Here is a 24,782-nt window from a genome sequence, read left to right as displayed (position 1 = left end):
ATGCCAAAATGTAGTTTAATGCTGCTCATTCTACATCCAGTGGAGGGTAATGTGGTAGGTCTATATAGCATAAAATTCTAAAATCATATTTAGATACTGGTATATTACTGCGTTACAGCAAAAAGTAATATACTACTGTAATATTATTACTTTTGTAATGCGTTACTCCCAACACTGAACACCAGTATCACCAATGTTTTTTTGAGCAGGTAAGTACCGCTCACATTTTACTCTTGTAACAATAGCTGTACCTGTGTGTAATGAAAGCTATGCTAATGCTAAAGTTTTAGCTTACTAAAATCAAGCTTAAGAACTTCAAGACCTGTTGATGTAATACCATTCGTCTTCCACCTCCTTTTCCAGAACCGTCCACAAGGACTGTGGTGAAGAACTGGACTAGTAAACAACCACCTTTAACTCACCCAGAGTTAAAGGTATAGTAACTACAGCTATACCTTGGCGTGGAAATAACTATGCAAATACTAAAGTTTTGCCTTTCTAAAATCCAGCTTAAACCTGTTGGTGTGATACACATTGTCTTCTTCCTATTCCAGAGCTGTTCACAAGGACTGTATGGCTCTGGCCTTGGGTGAAGTGTGTCGAGGCCATTTGAGAGAGAGAGAGACCAACAGAATAAAGTGGAACAGCCTCTTGAAGGGCTCGGCTTCTTTTTACAGACAGATGGAGCAGAAAGTGAGAGAGAGGACACCTGCTGGTCCACAGCGCTGCCCCCCTCCTGCCTCTCCTTTTCTCTACCTCTTTTTCTCACTCCTGCATTAGAATTCAGCATCTCTTCTGCCTTGTCTGAGTGAGTGGGTTACTGAAGCGTGTCACAGTAAGAACCAGTGAATGATAATGAACTGAACGTGTGTGAGAGGGAGGGAAAGAGGAGGAGATCCGAGAGGATTCCTGTAAGCCGGCTCTCTTCTTGAATCACGGATAGGGAAAGAAAGAAAGTGAGCAAGAGAGTGGACGAACGAGGTTGTCGACTGAATCACCACCACCTCCACCACTTCACCACTCCTTTCTCTTGGCATGGGGGAGTGAGTGTGGGATGGGACGCCTCACACTGTTCCCTCTCCCCCATTCCCGTCCTCCACCAGCAGACCCACTTCTCCGAATGAATTCATTCATCTTCTTCCCTCCTTTTGTCATTTTCATGTCAACCTCCCTCCGCTTTATTATTATAATTTTATTTTCTCTCCTTCTCTCCCCCCTTGTTCTCTTTTCCGAGCTCTCCCACACATCGCTATCCCACTCGTTTTGTCACGGCCAAGGAAAAGAAAATGATCGGCCGACAAGCCGCGAAAGCAAAAGAGGAACAACAGAGGTACGAGGAGAGCTCCGTCCGGACGTGGAGCTCAAAGCTGCAAGAAGCCGGTCCCCTCCTGATGGATTATCCCGAGCGGAGAACTCGGAACGCCAGAGAGAAAAGAAAAGAAAAGAGCCGCGCTGAAAACCTGAGGGGGGACGATTATTCTTGTTCTTTTCTTGTTGTTTAATTCGATCTCTTGTTTCTCGCTCGTGTCTCCGAACCCCATTCCCACCCTCTCTCATCTCTGTTTTGGGACGTTTTGGCTGCTCATTGTGAAGAATTCTTGGGACTGTGCTCTGAAAAGCACTTTTCAATCTAATTAATTCCTTTCTGAGCCGAGACTCGAAAAGAAGCCTTTTTTCCCTCTTGGTCTCCCTCCTTTTTAGACCTAAATAATTGTAACCGTGCCACAGGAGCAAGTTGGACCCCCCCCCCCTTCCAAATCACTTTATTATCTCTGGGAGGGGGGCACAATCACCCAAGCCTTGGGCCTTAGTGATCCGGATATACTGAAGAAGAAAGAGAGACCTCCAAGGAGATGAAAGCCAAAGCGAACTCGGTCTTTGAGCCCAAATCCGAGATCTTGATGAACCTGACACAATGAGAGACAGTTCTGATCTTGAGACACTTGACAGTCTTGGGTATCTGCTCAAGACCTACAAAACCAGCTAGAATAGATGAACTATCATCTCTTTCCTCATTTCTTGTCATCTTAACTTAAGTAAAATTTGAAGGAAAAAAACAGGTGTACCACGAATTGGCCTTTTACGCTCAGTTCCAAGGCTCTGAAGAAACTTGGACAAGACTGGGAATCCTTTCTTGCGCTGTATTGTACTTTTTTCCCTAGCCTTTTCTTTGCCTCCACCCCCCTCTTTCTACACAAAGTCATTCACTGGGGCACTTTCGCTCCCCCCTTCCTCCTTTCGGTAGCTGAAAGCCGTTGATCGCTAATCCACGGCTGTTTCATCAGATTCTCGCGCTGATTTCTACATTGATTGGCCGTCTACTTCAGAACCTCTCTGGCTCCCTCCTCTTGCTCTTTCACTCTCCTTCATCCACTTCTCACTCTCTCATCCCCCTCCCTCCTTCTGTCTCTCCCCCCCTCTCTCTCTCTCTCTCGCCCTGCCTCATTGTCTCTGTGTGCGGCAACAGTGCTGCTAGAAGCCAGTCCTTTTCACTGCTCGCCAGACAGAGGAAGGCAGAGGTGAGTCCCGTCAAATGCATCCTGAACGCCGTTGCCCACCCTGTCTCTGACATCGCTCTCTGAATGTGTATGTCCATCATTGTGTTCGTTTACTTATACTCAAAGTCTGTGTTGTTGTCTGACACAAGTGTGATTTTTGTGTTTTTCCTCATTGTTTTGGAGGTGTGTGTGAGTATGCTGGTGTGTGGTGGTTGGCTCCTGGCAGGTGTTTTTGGCAGTCGGATGCAGTTTTGGGCTGGTTCTAGAGTGTGTGTGTCTGATTGGGATGCGTTGCTCATGTGTGTCTGATTGGGATGCGTTGCTCTTGGAGCATTGCTGTGGTTGCCTTATCTCCAAGTTCAGCGTGCAAAAAGCCTTCAGGCTCCAAAACGCTCTGCAGAATGAGAGAATCACTGACCAGTGCCTCAGCTTTATATGCTTTACGTAGTGCTGCTGTATATGCATACTTGCATAGCCACAGGACTCACATTAATAAACACATACATATTAATATGTACTTAAAAACTTCTAACTTTCATTCTCAAACACACTCTCAGAAAACATGTATTTCACTATGGCAAATTTAGGTGTATCCCCAGGGCTGGACAGAAATAGATCCCAAGCTAAATCAGGACAAGCACTAAGACTCCATGGAAAAAAGGTGTTACGCACGACCAGGCTTCCGCGTAAAAACATAAACTGAATTAAAATACACTGTTTTAATGGCGACAAAGAAAAGACAGACGGAAAACAAGCAAAGGTGGATTTAAATTTTATAGGTTTGATGTGTTTTATCGTATTTTACCGCCGTCTCTCCATTTGTCCCATAAAAACTGTTCCCTCAGTATCACCTCATCCCTAAATCGGATCACCCACATATTGCACCAATACCCTCATCTCTTATTGGATGCTAATGTCTGTTATTGTAAATACTTTTGTATATAGTATTACATTTTGTTCAGTATGTATTGGCTACCGTCTGCTACTGTTTTCTGTTTTTTTTTTTACCATCACATTAAAACCTCTTTGTTCTACAGATTTCTACTTTAAGAGACCTTGGTCAAGCATTGTTGCTTTCAATTTGTTTGGTTTCCACTGGGGTTTCTTGCGGCAGCTTAGATGACTTAAGTTTATCTTCATTTGCTGCATGGGCACAGATATTAAAAAATTTAAATGTTTTCTTATTACTTCTCACAAAATGTCAGCAAATGTAGCTTAAGCTCATATAGTGGAACCGTAGACGGTCGTGCAGAGTCAAAAGACATCGTAAAGTGGATTTTTCACAGCTAAACAGGATTCCCTCTACATTCAGGGTTTCCCTGCCGCTTCGAGATGGAAAGTATAATGTGTCTGTGTGTGTGTTTGAGCGGAGGGAAGGGGAGGGGAGTCGGACACACATGCTGCGAGAGACGATTGACAGTAGCTAAATTGGTTCAGACACATTACGGTTGGATCTATCCTTTCTATGCAGCGGGGACGGACACCTACGGAGGCTACGATATATGTTGTCGTCTCAAAAGCAGCAGGTCTTCTGAATCCTGTCCTCTCGTGTGAATGCCTGTCTGCATGAACAAAGGGGTCCAAAAGGTTGAGGGATAGTTGTACACACCCTACATGACACAAAATACAATCCAGCAGTAACAATAGCCAGCCCGTAGTAAAAAATAGTGATTTCTGTGTTAAAAATACCAAAAGTGGCAGAATGGAAGAGCGGAAGCGACAGGGTCTGGCGGTCTCACTGAGATGCAGGTGTCCAGAAATGGCAATTCCTCCACACCTCCGCGCTCAGATACTTAAGATGACACCCCTGACAGCCCCGCTGTCAATATCAGACTCTGCCGAGAGATTATCAGCCGCTTCGAACAATGTCTCTGAGTCCCCTATTGTCCCTTCCACAACTCTCCAGCTGCACTCGTTTGGTTTCCTACGCTGGTTTTCCAGGGAACTCAGTGACCCTGAGGACAGGTTTCAAGATGCTGCCCAAGTCCTAGACATGTAAACTTGAATTCAGAGTACATCTGGTTAAATCGGTATGGTTTGCAAGTAATCGCTCTGTTGTGGTTATTTCAGTGATTTTGGAGGGTAGAAATCGTAATTTGCTGCTACTAAAGTATGAACGGTTTAAAATGCAATTTTGGTTCCCATAGGCAATCAACCATTACGTCATTCTGTAGCCTGTTGCAGTGGGCGTCACCCTTTGAGAAGGGTGGCGTGACTTTTGCCGCCCCCATCCAGTCGCCCAGCTGCATATTCAGGGTGTGGCACATTCTCTCTGACAGTCGTCATTCTGTCTGTTTTTTCATTCAGCTTTCGAGTCGAAGAAGTTAAAAATATAGTTCACCAAAAAATGACAATTTTCTGATCATTTTACTCAACCCACTTGCGTTGTTCCAATTCTGTATGACACAAAATATCAAATTAGCTTTCGAAATATATTTTTTGTGTACTGCAGAAGTCAAACTGGTTTGGAACAACATAAAAGTGAGAATTCTCATTTTTGGGTGAACTGTACCTTTAAAAAATATAATTTTTCCAGAGTAATAAATACCAGTCAGTGATTTATCCTGATTTTACATTTACAATATAGTTGTGGCACCCCCCGGTGATGTCATAAGCTCGTTTAGGTTATTTTTTGTTTTGTTGTTTTGTCAGACGAGCATGATGTGATTGTGTTTTCGAGGGGGAACCTGCCTAGTGCATAGCAGCTGCCAGTCTCATATCGAAAAAGAGGGGGAAAGTTGAGCATCCTACGTTTGAATGATGAGAGCTCTCCAGCATACAGAAGCGTGGTCATACTGAGGCCCATTCACTCCCTAACATTCCCTGGCTTTTACTCATTTTCTGGGAAGAGGGGCACCCACCAGCCTCCTTTCAACGCCTCCCTCCCACGTTTTTATTTATCCATTCTCTCATTTTGCTGGTAATGACTCTCTCCCGTCAATTAGGCTAACCAATCGCCAACGTTCCTGAGGTGAATGAATACATGATGATGCCTCCCCTGCCGGCCCCCTACTCCTGGGAGGTGCAAAGAAAAAATCAGTGCGATCTTGCAGGGGAAGGCATTTGCCAGAGATAAAGCTAATTTAATCCGATGAAATGTGACATTTGGCGGCGGACGCTCCCACTCGGCCAGAGTGCAGGTGCTGCATCAAGATTAATGAATCGCCAACAGCCCATCCATTCGCACAGAGAGAGAGAGAAACGGAGGGCGCAGGGGGTAGGGCCGGCGAGAATGACTGAGATGGAGTGAAAGAGAAAGGGAAAAAGAAAGAAACAGAGAAAGAATAGTTGAATGTGATAGAGGACAGCGGTTGGTGGGAGGTCAGGTACTCTGTGAAAGGAGGGCGTTGAGCTGCGTGCTGTGTTTTGTCATTGGGGACCTGCTGCGAGAGATTGAGAAGGCGGCTACCTTGATTAGAAGTGAGAGTTCTTGCTCCCCATCTATCTTTTTTTCGTCTTTCCGTTCCTCCTCTTCATTCTGCAAGCCACTGCTGTTCCAAACCGACTTGTATAAGAGGCCGCGGCTTGTTTATGTGCACATATGTGCGAGTATGTTTACTTGCGTAGTTAACGACGGCCACAGTTGGTGGGGAATTTCCTCGCGTGAAGCGCGCGCCGCTGCCAAATGAAGCAGATTGGCACTTTCGACTCATGCCAGAGCGTAATAAATACTTACTGCCTCTCATGATTACTTCTACTTGGAATTTCATTAGAAAATCAGGCCTATTAGCTCTAAACTATTCGTTTTTCAAGTCGACATTGCAGTTATGAAGTGCTTGCTTGCCTTCTGCTAGCTGAGATTTCAAGAAAAGCAATTATGAGTAATCGTAGAAATACACATAAAATATTCATTATATATATATATATATTAATGTAATCATTCAGATTTTAAGTGTTAAATATACATTTTCTGCATATTTAATATTTTTATTTTGCATTCTGAAAATATTATTTGATTATTTATAATTTTATTTATGTGTTTATTTGTTATATTTATATATAATTTATATACTGTACACACACACACACAAATTAACTTGGTACAAAAAATGTAAACGTTAGAATATGCTAAACTAGGCACTATATGTTTTAAAATGAAAACTTCTAAAGCCTTTGGTCCCATTATAGACAGGTAGCAGGTGAGAGGGCCTTCGGATTCCCCTTCCATCGTGTTCCGATATCACCTTGACCTTCTTGTCTCCTAACTGGGAGGGTGACAGGATGTCCTCATTAGAGGAGGAAAATAGGGCGTTCTGCATTCACCAGGGGACTTGATTACCATATAAAGTGACAGTGTACAAAAACAAAACGGTAATATGCGGTAGGAATCTCAACTTTTGACCTTGATGAGAGATACTTTGCTGCGAACTGGCTACATATTAGCTTGATGCTGAATTATAGTTCCCAAGAGCCATCTGTATCCACCGAACCGGTTACAGTATCTTTTTCCTATGCAAATAGAGCATTTGTGCGGAAATGATAACCAGAGGAGCTACAAAACCTGCTGTTTGCAGGAAACTGCACCTCCTCTGCAATCACCAAATGTTTTTCTCAGTATTTCTGTGAGTTTCTTGCATATTTATCCGTATGGTCTTGAGATACTGCATTGCGTTGCATCATGGTGACCGCTAGCATTAAATCCAGGCAAATTGTTAGCATAAATCCATTCCGACACTAGATCTATAATACATATAAGGGGTATACAATGAGCCAGTATAATAATAACTTAATAACAAAATAAACACAAAAAAAATGAATGCAAACTATTGATTTTAAAGGGTTAGTTCACCCAAAAATGTCATTAATTACTCACCCTCGTGTTGTTCCAAACCCGTAAGACCTTCGTTCATCTTGTAACTTCGTAACTTTACAGTTGAACCACTGATGTCACACGGACTACTTTGCCGGTTGCCTGAAACAACGTTCCATAATGCAAATAACATCTGACTGTAGAATTGGCCAATCAGAATCAATGCTTCCCTAGAACCATGCGTTGATCAGAAATATCTCTAAATCAGATTCACTTAAGAATACAGACCTTCTTTTATACTCACCTCCCCCTCACTGACATCCGGTTCGGCTTCACCAGTCATGTAGTGAAACTCTGCATCTGTGGCATCTCTGTAAAAGCATCGTGACCTTTTCTTACCTGGTTACGCTGCTTGGTTTTGTACCTGGTTACTTGAAGATAATCCTCCGTGAGCAAAGCACAACATCACTTACCCACACAGCACTGTTTTTATTTAAGAGCTATCAGATCTAGCATCTCAGACGGTCTCCATAGGAGGCAGAAATAGGCTTTCCCTCCTTTTGAGTTCCTCATTCCAATCGGCCGCTTGAATTTCTTGCTTTGAATGTGCTCTCTGCGGAGAGCTTTACTATGTGGGCCAGGATCTTTCCATATGATTAGTGAGCCTGATAAATGGGACTGTATAATTATGTTGTGACTATTAAGGAGTAGCGGTTAAGCCGTTCTATAAGAAGTGTGTATATAATTACATGCCGTTTTATCAATAGGGTTGTGCACATCTCAAAAGAGCTCATGCTGAAGACAGCTGCTCTGTAGTGCTGGGCAGCACAAAGACCAAATAGAGAGTCCTCTCTCTCTCTCTCTCTCTCTCTCGTATCTCTCTTTCATATCCCCGCTTTGCTTAATCCTGTGAAAGATCAATTTGCCATATCCTAGTGCTGCTTAGCAAGGTTATGGTGGCCTTGCGGTTTTGAGATTTGGGCTGCTAACACAACGGTTGTGGGTTCTGATAATGAACATAATCAACAGTAATACTGAATACATGTATGATATATTTAATATTAATATGTTAGTAATACCAGGTTTACTAACAACATGAATATCGCAATCATTTCAAATTTAGTTGTAATTTTACTATATATTGTGGTAAGACGGTTTCCGCACCTGCTTCTTGTGAAATGCTTTGATAACATTTCTGATTTAAACATCAGTGACAAAAATGTTCATAGAGTTGCAAAGCTATATTTTTGCGAACTAAGTCAGTCCTTATATATATAAAATGTAATATATTCTTTTAATATTTCAAGAGTGAAGAGAATCAAGTGTGTAAGAGATTCATTCTCTATTCTTTATTGCTCTTTTGAGGTAGACATTAAACTGCAGGTTGCCACAGCAGAATTATAGTGCTAGTATAAAAAAGCTGCCTAAGTAAAATGTGTGTGTGCACTAAACATGTACCAAAAAAACCAGCAACAAAGCCCTGAACATTCACTTTAAGAGGTTCTGAATTTCTATTGTCTTCCTCAAGAGGGAGCTGTTGCGTCCAGTCATGATATAGCAGCGTAAAATACAGTTTTGTGTTTTTAAGGTCATATCTGAAAGAGGACATCGCACCCTGCGGTTTCTTATTTGCTGCCACTTCATCGACTTAACCTAGACGGACAGGTAGCCCTCGTTTACAATGCTAGTTTTGACCACCGGTGGCCTTCACAAAGAGCTGTTTGGTTGTGCTCTCCTCCTCTAGGAAAGAAAGGGAAGGGAAAAAAGAAGGAAGGGTAAAAAAAAAAAAACTGCGCTGTAAGTGTCTTGAATGGAGGCTTTGTTACAGGGGCCAGGACCCAGCATGAGAGGGCTGAGGGCAGAGACGGATAGTAATACCTGGCCCCCCTGGTGCCTCAAATGCCTCGGTGAGATACCATCTCCACAAACACTGCCTCTGTCCGGCTCTCGTCCCGCTTTCCCTGCCCAGCTTTTTGTGTTTGAACAACCAAAGCTTTTTTCCTAGCTTCACCCCCCTCGTTCCCGGTCTTCCATTTTTCACACAAGACCAGAGGGAGGGGTTGTCCAGCTGTCCGTACGCACCTGTGGACAGTGAGCTGGAGATTTGGGAGGAAACAGGAGAGCAAAGTGTTGCGTTCTCTTAGAAACCCCTGAATTTAGAGAGGTTTTGGTGTAGTTTCTTGGAGACTAGTGGAAGAGAGGACGTGTGGCCCACAGGATCAACCAAGAACACTCAGCACAGCTAGAGGAAAGGTCTGTTTTTCCCCCTTCAATACGATTAGAGATTGTTTTCATTGCATATCATGCAAATTAGTTTCTGGAGTGGGCTATTCACTTGATCAAAAATTTTCAAAATGACACTGCAAAAATGGAAAATGTGCCTTAAAACAACTTCTACCTGATCTGACCTTTAAAAATGACTTAGATTGATCTAACCTAGTTTATTCTGGTCATAGAATTTTTTATTTTTTTAACTTTTTTATTTAGCTGATTTAATATAATGTAGCACTTGCAGATTTCCTGACAACACAAAGTGTGAATAATGTTTACAGATTTACAGTGTTAAATAAAAAAAAATATATAATAGTTTATAAATAATTTATTATAATTTATAATTTATTCTATAAGTAAGAAAGAACTAATTGTATATTTTGTCAACAATATATGAATGTTCAAAAATTGTTAAAAAGACTGTAAAAAAGAAACATAGCATACAGTTTTACCTAATTTGACCTATATCAATGACTTTTAATGGTCTAACCTTGCGTATTTTGATTCATTTGATCATAGTAAGTAATATTTTTGACTTTTTGGCAGTTAATTTAACTGAATTGAGATTATCTAACAGCATGACGTAACTGATTATTACAATGTTACAGTTTTTAAAATAAATAATATAACAATAATTTATTCTAGAAGCCACTACATGGTATATTTTCGTCAAATAATACACACATGTACACTGGTCTAACCTAGCAAGTTTGGTTAACCTGATTGGTTTAGCTACAGTAAGTAATATTTTTTTAATTTTTAACAGTTAATTTAGCTGATTTAATTTAATTTAGTGTGTTTAGATTGTGTGAATGATTTTTTTCAATGTTACTTTATTTATCTTTTGATCATTTATTCTGATAGCCACTAAAGTGTATATTTTCATCAATAATATATTCTAATTTTGTTCTAGTGAAGGTACAAGTGGTGGCTGTTGATGGTGAGATGTTAGTGCTATTCCAGGAGACAAGATCCCTGTGCTGCAAACATCAGCAGCCTGTGGATTCCCAAATGCTTTTATCCTTGTCTATTTTGTACAAAAGTGAATTCAAAAAGCTTGTCGACTGAATTTCCAGAGTTGTCTTAACCTTAATACAGACTCAGAGGATGGGAACTTACCGCCTCAGTGCATTTGCAAACAGTGTGGCTTTTCATTATAACTTTTCTTTGTTTTTCAGTTTTTTGGGGTAAAGAGTATGACTCACTTCTCCTCTATCCTTTCCCTTGTCTTCTTTTCCATCACTCTTTCTTTTTTCAGACAGTTTTGAGACAGATCTGTGCCACTGATCAATGGCGCTCTGCCTCACTTTTTACCAGACACTTTCTTCTTTCTCAGGGTGCTTTTCTGGCCGCCGTCCATTTCATTCTTCACCGGCCAAATAGATCTGTGGAAGGAGAGAGATTGACTTCTTTTTGTTTGCTCGTTCGTTCCCCCTCATTGTGTTTTGAAAGGACTGACGCACACGAGACAAAACCAATCAATTGCCTTCTCTGTGGATCTTTTTCGAAACGACCGATAACCTGATCGAAACATGATGTTGTTCACGCTGGAATTTGATCAGTGGCTAGAAAGAAGGTAATAAAATTTATCACGGCGACCCATAACCGTTTATCACATTGTTCCTGCTTGCCCTTTAGCCCATGTTCCCGGCGAGACGGAGAGCTCTGAGATAGATGGATGGCTTTAAATTGTAGAGAAAGACAATGGTAATAGGCTTGTGGTCAAACTTTGTTTCTCTGTTGACTGTTAGGATTAGCTGTCGGATTTAGTCCCTCACGTCCACGGCTGGAAAACCGTGGCTTATCTTTTCTGTCTTCCTGGGAAATAAATAAATAAGACTACTGTCTGTTGCCACAGAGATCTTGATAATGGCACAAATCAGCTTAGAATCCCCTTCTGCACAAACCTATCTCCCCCAGGATGTTGAAGGCAGGGAAGGACTTAAATCAGTTTTTTTTCATTCTGTCATTCTGTGGAGCTCACAAAGTCAGAAGGAACTCCCGTGCTGAATAGGAAGTGAGGATTAAGCTGTTCCTCCAACAAATAGCCAATCTATCATATTCCCTATTCTATGTATCTGTCTGTCTCTCTATACAGTATATTTATCTATACTATCATTCAAGAGTTTGGGGTCAGTAAGAATTTGTTTTTGAAAGGAGCTCACCAAGGCTGCATTTATTTGATCAAAAATAAGGCATAGTATTGTGAAATATTATTACAATTTAAAATAATTGTTTTCTGATTTAGTATGTTAAAATGTAATTCATTCCTGTGATGCAAAGCTGAATTTTCAGCATCATTACTTCAGTCTTCAGTGTCACGTGATCCTTCAGAAATCATTCTAATATGCTGATTTGCTGCTCAAGAAACATTTAGTATTATTAGTATCAGTTGTGCTTTTTAAAATTTTTGTCTAAACCATGATTTCAGGATTAAGTCCTAATTCCTATTCATGATTCTTAAATGAATATAAAGTTTGAAAGAACAGCCAAATAAAATTTCTTCAAAAAATAATAAAAATAAATAAATAAAAATGAATACATTTGCTGCACATTTCCTCAAAATGTATCAACTTGCTCCACCTATAATAAAAAAAAACAAAAAACATATGCATACATTTTTGCTCGTCAAAATGTAACCTCGCTCCGCCTACAAAATCTATATCCTTTTTGACTGACATCACCAAATTCCTATTTTGTTTTAATCCGTCTAATCATCTGATTACAATTAGCAACACCCATTTGTTTTAATGATCCAATCAGTTCCTCATTAATAAATCAAGCCCCGCCCCACATTCTTTCTCTAATGTTCTATTTAATGTTCTGAGTCACATTCACTTTAATAGAAACTAGGTCTAATTCAATGGTACTTAAGTCTTATGAAAAGCTAAAACTAGGTCATTGTGCTTTAGAAGCAAACAACAAGGCAGTAATGAAATGCTGATGCTTGTTGCTAGCGGTGCGCTATGAGTCATTCCAGTTAGGATGGTTAATAATTTATTATAGGATTTATATTTTTTGCCTCACAAGTAGTATTTTTAACTTCCCTTAAAAAGGAGGTGAAAACAAATCCAATTTGAACAGAATATTCTGATTTTGCAAAGGCCTGTGAAGCAGTGCTAGCTTAGCTCATCCGCTAGCTAGCCTGTCAAGAAATAAAATTCCCCCTGAGGGGTTGACATTCACGGAGCAGATATCAGCTTCACTCTTCGTGTTTTGTGGCTGGTGCTTGTGGTCTTCCTGTCAGCGCTTCGGCCCGTGGTTTTATCTGACGCCGCCACATCTAGCTAAACCCATATTGGAGTTCCTCTCCACGGAAGACAGACCGATGCTGAGGGATCGTGGGACCACTGGTCCATTCAGACGGCTTGTCAGTGCCACACAGAGAGTGATTGAGAGTCTCTCCGGAGGGCTTCTGAGGTGGGGAAAGCGTAGGTCGGGAAGGAAGGAAGGAAGGATGATGGGATGGCTGGAGTGTCTTGGCTGTCTCACTTGGTCACTTCTGTGTTTTATGGCTTTCTATTCCTATGTGATTTTCTTCTGCCATGTCACATAGGCTTCAAAGCCATTGGGTACAGAGTGGAAGCTCAACTGAAAGACTGAGGACCACCTGAGAAGGTTTTGAACCATCCTACCACATGGGGGCAATCTTAATTGAAAGTTTCTATAAAGTGTTTTCATTCAACACCATGTCCTAACCAAGCAGGTTTATGGTTTTTAGTAATTGAAATTTAAATTCAATTCTTTCTTTTTTTATTCAATACATTACGCTTTTAAAATGACTTCTTTCAGCTAATCTGGCTTTTCAAATGCTCCCCACCAACCACCTCTATTGTTCTAGATCCATTCAGTTCCCCATAGATAAAAGGAAGTCCTGCTCATCACATTTTTTTCATTTAATATCTTATTTCACTCATCAAATGAAAGAATTGCATCAAGCCGCAAATGCCATTTCTTGTTGATTTTTCCGAAAAATGGCATTTCAAAGCTAAAATTGTTGTGTGAAGCAACAAAATTGCAGTGAGTCAGGGTTGTGCATCATTTGTTGGTTTTTAAATTCAACTTCAAATCCTGAATTTGAATGGAATTTGAATTGAGGTAGCAAACAGGAACTACAATTGAAATTCAAAGTATAACCAAAAAAAGTGTTATCTTTAAAAAGAATAATTGAGGTTTTTCATGAACACATTCAATGTTGACTTGATTCAAATTTTAAAGTCTTGAAGCTTTATTGGTTCTTGGTATAGAAACTTCATTTTGAAGAAACAAGTTTTGCACAATATATTAAACATCTGGATACATTTGTAAATATTGTATCAGAAGGAAACCGTGCACGACGTCATCAACCCGTTGATTATCTCTTATAATATAGCCTGCGAGAAACAATTACGTTAATAATCATAACATGTATATGTGTGCGTTTTCGAAATGAGACAAGTTAATATACGCTGGCAATTTGATTGCGGCAATTAAAATGTCGCGCACCGTAGCACCACCACTGCGCGTTTCCTTGTTCCACAGTGTTTTTGGTGTATCATTGTGCGTTACATTTCACTTCTCTGCCAGCACAAAACAACACCTCAACTATTGTGAATCCATTTTTGTAATGAACTTAGCATTGAGTCCCGGAGTGCAGTCACGCTTGTGATGGGCTAATTAGATATGTAGCTGCGATGAATAGAAACATTTTTTTCTTCTCGTTGACAGCTATGACATTACAGCATTCAGGATGTGGCAAGCCTGCACAATACTGACAATAATCCGTGATTCTTTTCCTTTCTCTCTCGTTCTCGCTGTCACACACATACACACAAGTTGTGCCCTTGGGCACTGTGTCTGTAGGCTTGCAAGCCCCCCGTTGCACTGTGGCTGGTTTTTGTTCCCGTGGCTGGCAGTTTTACCCGAGCGTCAAAAGCACAGCGCCAAACCGCCACACCGTCTGCTGAGTCAGGCTGTTTTTAACGAAGCCTGCAGTATTTATCACCAGCTTCCCTCTCTTAATTAGACTCATTGGGAGCAATGCGGGGAGAGTGAAATGCTAATGTTTTATTTCCTCCCAGGCGCGATATCACCTCTGCTTGTTATTGTGATCAGGGCAGGGGTTGCAGTGCTACCTGGGGGAATAACTGAAAGAAGTGATTTGGACAAATAAAAATCCGGCAGTGTTAAAGCTGGGAGTTTTTTGTGTGTGTTGCGTGTGCAGTCAGACCAACCACCACTGGTTCGCCTTACCATGAAGACTTGCCTAATTTGTCAATGCGTGAATTCGCAACTGTCAGATAAAAGCTTTCTCTGGGTTTTTCCATGCTAAGTTCGTCCACTGCTGAATTTTTGTCCAGCTTTGTTGTAGCTACAGAGCTGCACCTGACACGAAATAATGACAATAATAACACTTATCGACTGCAAACTCAGCAACCACTGCTTTTCCACTCAATTCTCAAACCGCTAAGAGTGCCACTCAAGTGCCGTGTGCATAGACACTCTCCCAGAAGCCCTGCCGAACTGACCTCAATTTGAAAATAATCACATACGGGCCACATTTACTTGGACTTTAGCCTTGAACTGAACTCCATGAGGAGGTCTTGGTTCCAAATATTCAAATCAGTTTTTCAAATTTAAATTTTGATCAGATCAGGGGACCGCTATCTAGAAGATGGAGTCATGATGGATACAACAGTATAGTCTGTGTAACCCGTTCACAAGTCCATTCTTATGTAAATTGAGTGATAATGCGCAATAACGTAACAGACAATATATAAAAGGTATGGAAATCATTCTCTTATGTAACTTTTCTTAAGTAAATTGAGCCGTCATGCACAATTATGCGACAAATTACATAATTGTGTAATTGAATATAAATACATAATAGTGTAATTGTAAATAAATAAATTACATAATTATGATAAATTTTATCATTTATACTAAAATGATTTTTAGGAATAATTCAAAGAGAAATTAATTATTTTTGCAATTGATAAATGAGGCCCTGTTTAATTTTTGGTTGTCAAAATCTTTTCCTCACCAGCATGTTTGATTTGGCATCATTGCAGGGTGTCTGACTAATTCATGAGTTGTTTGACTAAACCAGGGACCCTCAGGAGTGCAAATGGAGGTCTGCGTTGTCTAGGACGCGGGTGCTTGTGGTTTAGTGGCTTTAAGGTGCTTACACGTGTAGTCCTCATCACTGGAGTGCCCTCAACCATTAGTGGCAAGTACCCTAATGGGACCGTGGGGACCATCCACGGTTCTTCAAAGTCAAATCCATTCAGCGCAGTCCAACCCAGTCGTACTGCTTTTCTGTCCATGTCCTGCCGCACATCTTGACACACACTGTCTAATTTCCCAGCAACACTCCATATGCATACGCACACGTCTGTTTACCATACATGGCAAGATATAGACTCTTATTGAGGGGGTCTATAAATGAACACACCGCCGTTCACGTATTCACATGCACGTGTGCGGTGCTTGACCTTCCCGCTTCCGTAAGGCTTAAAACTCAAAATTTCAGACATCTCAATTCCCAGAGCGAAAGCCGCACTTGAGTTAATTGCAGTCTGCACAGGATATGATAGCTTGCGATTTTGCCCTGTCCTCTCACAGGAAGCTCATCAGCGCGTGAGCCGCTCGGCTCAGCCAGCCGAGTCCGAAATGCATACAGCATGTAATCTCCTCTCTGCAGAACACAAGCAAACCTACAGCCTGAAACAATGCAGTGCAGATAATGCACCAGTCACGCTGAGATGCTGCTTTAGCGCGTTTTGCCTGTATTATGGCCCTTCAGAATTACGGTATTGAACTTCATAATTGAGAGACTCTTGCATTTTCAGCGCATGATGTCCAGTGTTTAACAAGCTTTGTTGTGAGAGAATAAAACGGCAAATTCACTAAACTCTTTTGCGCGTGGTCTCATTCACCAACCATTTGCAATCCAGTTTAACCGCACGCTGTCTGTGCTAGTACAGCACTGTGCCACTTTTACAGTATTTAAATGAAGTGACTGTCAATATTTTAGTGTAAACATACCTTCCTATGTAAATTATATTTATTACAGATCATGCTGGCTTTGTTGCAAAAACACAACAACAAAGACGTTTATTTACATTTATGCATTTTGCAGACGTGACTTAAATCGTATTGAAGGTATATAGTTTGTTCATGCATTTCTTGGGAATCGAAACCATGACTTTGACGTTGCTAGCAACATACTCTACTGTTCTATTGTAACATATTTTAGAAAAGTCTTTCAAAATGTACATAAACTTCTCCTATACATCTTCCTCTTTTAAACAAAAAATTGTTTTGTTTGATCTTCTCTTTTAAAACAAAATTGAGTTTCATTTCAGTGTCTTCTTTAAAAAAATTGTTTCGGTTTTCTTTTTTTAAACAAAATAATTGCATTCAGTGTTTTTATATGTTTGTGCTATTACCTGAGTTGCATTATTTTACTTCTCACTTTTACTTAAAGAGCACTGAGAGTTGCCAGTATCCATGATTCATCTTGACTGGTACCTACATTTCTCTTTCTCTCTTCCCATCTCTGCAGGTTGGTGGAGATCCAGAGATAGGTAGACTATGCCTCAGTTCACCTTTGCCTGCTTCTGCGGCCTTCATGGCCTCTGCGGAAGGAAAAAGAAGAAAAAGGAGCAAGAGAAACAACCACAACAGGACTATGAAACTGAGGTTTGAGATGATGTCAGGACTGTGAAGATTCTCAAGGTTTCAGTAGCTTATAAAGGGAACCAGATGCAGGACATGACCTCGATGTCGGCCCAGATGTCAGGGCTGAGAAACAGAGGCGATATCAGAACCCTGTTCATGATTTTAATGTACTTACCTGTAAGACGATCTGTTTATTTTCACAGTTTAAACACGGAAAGAACAGTCGAAAGTACAAAGGTGCAGGGACGTACTGTTGCACTTTAAAAATCTAATTTAAAATATTTTAAAATTTATATTCACATTTAGAGGTCCCAAAAAGTATTTGTACACTTTTAAAAGTCATTACATTAGATTGCAAAATATGAAAAAGTTCAAATTTAAAAAAAAAAAGGTTAATAGATAGTTAATGTGAGTTCATATTTTTACTACAATTAAAAATAAAAGTGATGTTTGTTCTGATAAAATCCTTTGTTTACTTTATGCAACTTGTTTTAATATTTTTATCAAATATAATAATATCAGATGTTGTTATCTAATGCATTAAAAGTGGCTACAAATACGTGAAAATAAGTAGTTTTGGGGCCGCTAAATGAATGTATAATCTATATTCTAGAGTACAGAATAGAATGTATATTCTATATTCTATTCCATGTATATTCCATAGGGTATTTTTTGCAAGCATACGCCTCAACACATGCTGAATGTTGAATCTTGATTACCATTTAATACGTTTAAATATTTACTTATTCAATGCAAATACGCCTGGAGGCAATGGAACACTTTCAGTCTGTTGATCTCTAAAAATCTTCAGACATATTATTATTATTATTACAGATATATTTTGGTGAATGTACATTTTTGTGTTTATTATAGCGGCTTTAGAAGCAATGACTCACTATAATTATAGTTTAAGGTGGGAAATTGATTCTTTCAACAAATAGCATTAACAGGGGTCTATAGCACCTAGATATGGTGCCTTTATCTTTACCAGTTTGCCTATTAAATGCCTCCAAAGTAATTAAGGATCCCTGGAGAGATCCAAGTGGTCCATTCGCAAATGCCGCCACGGTAAAGGATGGCTACCATCTGTCATTTCTCAGTAACATTTCAAATCTGGCCCTGGGCATGTTTCACCTGACTTCCCCTCAATTATTGTGCGGAACTTGGAGACAACGCACCATGAATTTGAATGAAACGTCTGGGTGTCGTTTGTGTGTCCTAGGGAGAAGTGAGCCTGGAAAGTGTTCACAACACTACATCAAAGCATGTAATCAGCCAGAGAGAGGCTTATTCACGCTGTGAATTGGACCTTACCAATCATACCGCACCAGAACCGGCTGGCAAAGCCACGATAGTTGTGGCCGTGAAACGTTTTCCAATAAGAAAAAAAAAATGATTTGGCCGTCTCAGGTTGTTTCAGGTTGTTCACATGGACCGCCCCCCTGAAGGCTCAGGCTTTGCTGTAGGGTGATAAATAGGAAGTTTATTTCCAGATACATTTCCGGCTCTATTTTTCCCCTCAAAGATTAATGTGGTTGCAGGAGTAATTTACCCTGATTTACCGTGCAACACAGAAGTCAGCCTACAACCACAATGGGAGCCATTTTCTCTGGCCAACCTCCTCTGCCCAGCATAGATCCATAATTGTCACTATTTTTAGTACATTTATGCGCGTGTACCCCCAAGCCTGTGTGAATAACCGTCAGATCTGCATTAAAATATTAAATTAAAGTGGAACCATGGCAACCGGTCTGACCAAAACTTTGGCCTTTGGGTGTGAGGTTTGAATGGGTTTGAAAATAGCAGTAATTGTGGTGGTAAATGGCAGCCCTCATTAGCGGAGGTGATTATGCAGTTCGTGCACGCGCGGATGGGGCGACGCAATTAATCTTTCTCAACAGGAAGCAGTCCAGGATGACGGATGCCCTAAATCTGATGTCACCGAAACAAAAGGCGAAAAAAAGTCAGAGACTGAAACTTCGGCTAATCGCCTTAAAGCAAAGGCTTATGAAAACAATTTTAGCTTAGCTTTGTTTTTATTACGGGGGGAATCTTTAATCAGCTTTCTCCTGTATTCATAACTTAAGAACTCCGAGGCTGTATTTATGTCAGAAATGGCTTTAATTCTTATTGCGTTTTACTTTCTTTCGGATATTTGTTTTGACCCCCAGAGTCATGCTTAAAAAGCTGGCGAGTCGAATTTCACATCCATTAAACGAACATCTCGATCGAGCGCAGGCCGAATTGATTTCGCAGAGGTGAATGTCTGTTTATATCAGTGGATCTGCTCTGTCTGTGGGTGGACCTGGTTTAATGAGCAAGAGATTCAAATGACCTCGAATTATTATCTCCAGTCACGCTAATTGGCTGCGTGTCTCTCACCGCCTCTGATAGCACCCTCTCTCAAAACGCGCGTCGCAGGAAAGTTCACTCCTGCAGATTTTGTCCAGTTTTGAACCAGTTTTTCATTAACTCCTGTCAGCAGGCAAAATTTAATTATGACCTGTGTTTTTATAGATAAAAGCAGAAAAGAAAAGGGATGTGCACAGACCTGATGTATGGTGATTTTAAGAGAGACAAAAGGAATAGTTCACCCAAAAATGACTCATTTGTCCTAAAGATAAAATTGAAAATTTCTTTATTCTGTAAAACACAAATGGAGAAATTCTGTTTTCCATACAACAAACGTGGGGGTTTATTTTTACTCACAAAGATAATTTAATTTGCACAATTTTTACTTGACCTTTTTAAAGGTTGCATTCAAAGGCACCATTTTTGAACAAGTGCAAATGAGATTTGTTGTCAAGTTAAATTAATGTCTGTTCGTCACAAAAAAATAAATGTCACATTTTCCAGTTAAAAAATAAAAATAAAATTGAGAAGCAACAATGTCTAATAAATTAAGAGTGTTTTTTGTCTTACTATACTGGTAGATTTTTTATCATTCATTTTAAAGGGATAGTTCACCCAAAAATAAAAATTTTGTCATCATTTACCCTCATTTAGTTTCAAACCTGTTTGAGTTTCTTTCTTATGTTCAACACAAAAGAAGATATGTTGACGAACCAAACAATTATTGGTCCCGATTGACTTCCATAGTAAGGAAAGAAATACTGTGGAAGTCAATGGGAACCATCAACTGTTTGATTACCAGCATTCTTCAAAATATCTTCTTTTATGTTCAACATAAGAAAGAAACTCATATAGGTTTGGAACGACATGAGGGTGAGTAAATGATGACAAAATTTTTATTTTGGGTGAACTATCCCTTTAAGTATAAATAAGATGAAAATAAGTTGGGGTGAATATCTAATTGGCCTGTGCCAATTTTTGCCGTATGTTATTCAAGATACTTTCTTTGAAAACAAGTCTTAATACAAGTTTTAAAACTAATTTTTTGCAGTGTTTATCCTTTTTGGAGTAAAAATCACAGTCCACCTTTGTTGTAGGGAAAACGAAACATTCTAACATCTCGTTTTCTGTTTCACAGAATAAAAAATAATAATACGAGGCTGGAATGACATGTGGGTGAGTAAATGATGACAAAGTTTTCATTTCAGGCCATCTATTTCTTTATGGGCTTCTTTCTTTATTGAAGATGAGATCGCCATCGGGCCGAAACGAAGCGTCTCATGCTTCATTTCTCAACTACACCATGAAAAGTTTCACGTTCCTCCAAAGCAGACAGCGAGAGAGACTAAATGAGAGTCAAAGAGAGAGGTCATACACGTCACTTCTTCTCGCTGATGGCAGCGGTCCCTCTCGGCTGTGACATTCGGGATGTCTCCTCAGCATAATGAAAATTAAAGTGGGTTTCCTCCTCTTAAGTTACCCTAATTAGCCAATCGTCCAACCGGACAGGCGAGGCGATGGCAGTCTCTGTTAGAGAAGGGTGAGCGGGGAAAGTGAGATTGTGTAATTGCAAAGGTAATGCATTTTGTCAGGAGCACCTGTCAGGGCCCTGGTGAAAACAGACGCTGAAGCCAGAAAAGGGAATTGGAGTCAGGATGCCAGCGAGCAGAGCCTCCAACCAAGCCAACCTCACCTGATTGCCAATTTGTGCGAGTCTTCATACATCAAGCGGCTGGACACGTGCGTTAAGAGGCCCGGTGGGTGGCGCTTCCGCAGGCGAACCATTAAAGAATGTGTCAAAGTAAGAGGGCAGACCGGAGAGATTGAAAGATAAAACCCACGGACGTTTAATTCCCAATTTAATGTGTGAAAGATGAAAACGGAGCATGCCACCATACTAGACTATGACTGCACAGAGTTGACGAAACTAGACTTGGCAGCCTCATTGGCGAGAATATGACCAAATGATGAAAAAACCCAAAGCAAGAAGGTAGAGAAACACCAAATGAACAGCCTGGGCGACCACCGTCTCTCTCATGTGAATATGGCCAGGTAATAGGAAATGGAAATGTTCCTTAGACGAAGTGCTGTTGGCATGTGCTTTAAACTTTCGTTTTCCAGATTGCCGTCAGCTTTTGAATGTTGTCAGACCTTCCAAAGCAGCTTCAAATAGAAGTCAAGTATATGATTCATTTGGTGCAGAAGATCACACATCTTCTCGAAAACGCTTCGTACTTTGAAATAAACAGGGTTGTGGGAATGAAGAATCAATTTGAATTCCTTCTGCTGTCGAAACTACCATCAGGGTCTGCAATGCGGCTCATTTCTGCAAATTGTTGTTTGGAAACAGGCAGTTTTTAATAGTGTGGAATATATTGAGGATAGTGAGTTGATGCAAACACACTGATGCGGAATTCAGCCATCAGAAATGAAAGATGTGATTCGAGAGCAGTTTTAAGAGAGACTGTATCAACATTATAATGAGACAAGCTATCCCTAATGAAAATTCACCATGGTAACCATAGTTTCCGGCAAAATACCATAGTTGCTATTGCAATCATTACTGCAGTAAACTGTGCTAACCACTGTTTATTGAAGCCAATGTGAAATCAAAATTGATGCTGCTTACTTTCTTAACACATACTCCTGGTGTTATTATAAATGTTTCATCAGATAGAACAAATGTTCTTCATAATATTTTACTGAAATACAATAATTTGCCACAACTTTTGTTCCCAGTTGATGTTACTAGTCTTATTTTATTTTTCAGCTCTCCTCTACAAACGCATGACTCCGGTCTGGTATGTAACAACCACTTTTCGTGATCCAATCAAACCCTGTTGGAAAAATCAAGTCCCGTCCTATATTTTTACTAATTAAAAATCCTGTTTCACTCTGAAATGCACCATAATATGGAAGTAAAATGGGCTGTGAAAGGAAAATCCTTATTTATTCTTATTTTAAACTGGCAACTGTGGTATGTTGGGTGGAAACAATTGTTATAATGACATTTTTTTTTGCAAGGACCGCACTTGTGTTCTAGCATACAAAGCTATGAAATTAAAAGAGAATGTAGTTACACTACTGTTCAAGAAATTAATACATATGATATATGTAATTAAATTGATCAAAAGGGTCAGTAAAGACATAATGTAACAAAGATTTATATTTCAAATAAATGCAGTTCTTTAGAACTTTACATTCATTAGAGAATCCTGAAAAAATGTAGGATGGTTTCAACAGAAATATTAAGCAGCACAACTGTTTTCAACATTGATAGTAATAATGTTTCTTGAGCAGCAAATCAGCATATTACAATGATTTCTAAAGGATCATGTGACACTGAAGACTGGAGTAGTGATGCTGCATCACAGGAATTAATTACATTTTATATATTAAAGTAGAAAACAGTTATTTTTAAAATTGTAATAATATTTTACAATATTACTGTTTTACTGTATTTTTTGATCAAATAAATGCAGCCTTGGTTAGCAGGAGAATCCTCAAACCCAAACTTTTGAACGGTAGATTGGGAAAAAGTAATTCTATTTGCTTTTAAATTAGGGCTGCACGATAAATCGCATGCGATATTTAACGCGCATCTTGTCAGTAAAGCCGGTTCTGTAATCAGCGGTAAATCTCCATCACGTGCGTGCTTTCACATTGAGCAGCATTAACTACACAGAGCCGTTGTTCTCTGACGAGCAGCGCAAAACCACGTTCATATTCGCGCGATTTTTTGCGCAGCTCGTCAGTGAACAACGGCTCTGTGTAGTTAATGCTGCTCAATGTGAAAGCACACAGGTGATGGAGATTTACCGCTGATTACAGAACCGGCTTTCTGACAAGATGCGCGTTAAATATCGCATGCGATTTATCGTGCAGCCCTATTTTAAATGCATTGGGCAAGTTCTGAATAAAGTTTTCGCTGGCAAAATAACCGTTATGGGTTTCACGCTGATAGATAATCTTAATCAGCTGTCCATGAGTTAATCAATTACACCTCCCCCGAAATTCTGTCTATCTTTTCCCCTCCCCATCAGACGGAGGGAGCTCAGATGAACACTGATTGCGGTGAGAATAAACCTTTCACTTCATCCGCGGAATGTGAGATGGCTGCCGAGTTTCCCCAGACCCGTTTAATTCGAGGTTGCGGGAGACAAACAATCGTTCATTTGTCTTCATTAATGTGCCTTTCTCTCGACAGCTCGCAGCGCGGACAATGGAAAATATCTGTATTATAATCCATTTTCTCATTCCCACAATGCCTCTTGCTCTTTGCGGAATGAGGTACGCCCTATTGATCTGTTTGTTGTCTTTTTCATTAGCGCGTCGCATTTGCTCTTTACAGAGCGTGTGTGTGTAACCATCGCGCATAATGATTCCATTTATATCGTTTCGTTTCGATAAAGAGCCATTTTTCTCGTTCGGCTAGGAACGGGAGCACTTTTGTCTCCTCCGCTGGCTTCCACATCCAGACGGAGCCGCGAGCCTTATGTTTTTCTTTTGTGTAGATTGACTCGCACACCCTTTCAGCAGCTTTTGTGTGTTTCGTCTCATTTGGGAGATTTGATGAAGCAGCTTAGCGTTCTTCCTTGCTCCCTCTCTCTGGCTGTCTTTGGCATTATCTTCCTCCGCCCGAATCAGCAGCCGTGGCAGGCGCTATGCCGCTGTAAGCTCCTCACTTTGTTCCAGGCACAAAGTTACATTATTCATTTGAGTGAATCGCGCAGGCAGCGAGCTCTGGCGTGCTGTCAGGAGGGGTGTGAAGGGAAAACAAGACTAGGTGGTACGCACTGTTCCTAGCGCTCTAAATAATACAGATATAAGCGAACAGGTACGACGGAACGTGAAGACGAACGCGGTCCACGTTTATTGTGCGAGGCCCTTTCCGCTCACCTTGTGCTCTTCATCAGGCAGCTTCCTCCTCTTCAGCTGAGCTTATGGCAATTTTGTTTATTTAAACTGTATGTGCACGTGCTCATGTCTGTTCCACAACCTAGTGAGATGCCTCGCTGTCTACTGCTTAGATTGGCAGCAACAGCTTGAGACGTTTACTCTACTAGTTGAGTAGAAATGGATGCCATTCAAGGAAGTGTTTTGTGACCACCAGCAATAATAAAAAAATTAAATAAGCTTAAGCATCCCAGCAACCATGGAACCTCATGAATGAGTGATTTGGAACAAATCATAAAATAAAAAAATAAAAAAACTATGTTGAGGAGATTTATATATTCATCTCAATATAT

The sequence above is a fragment of the Sinocyclocheilus rhinocerous genome, unplaced genomic scaffold (genome assembly GCF_001515625.1).
Source record: "Sinocyclocheilus rhinocerous isolate Xijiao unplaced genomic scaffold, SAMN03320098_v1.1 scaffold227, whole genome shotgun sequence".
Classification (NCBI taxonomy): domain Eukaryota; kingdom Metazoa; phylum Chordata; class Actinopteri; order Cypriniformes; family Cyprinidae; genus Sinocyclocheilus; species Sinocyclocheilus rhinocerous.
The sequence above is the reverse complement of the archived record's forward strand: the minus strand, read 5'-3'. Positions refer to the sequence as shown.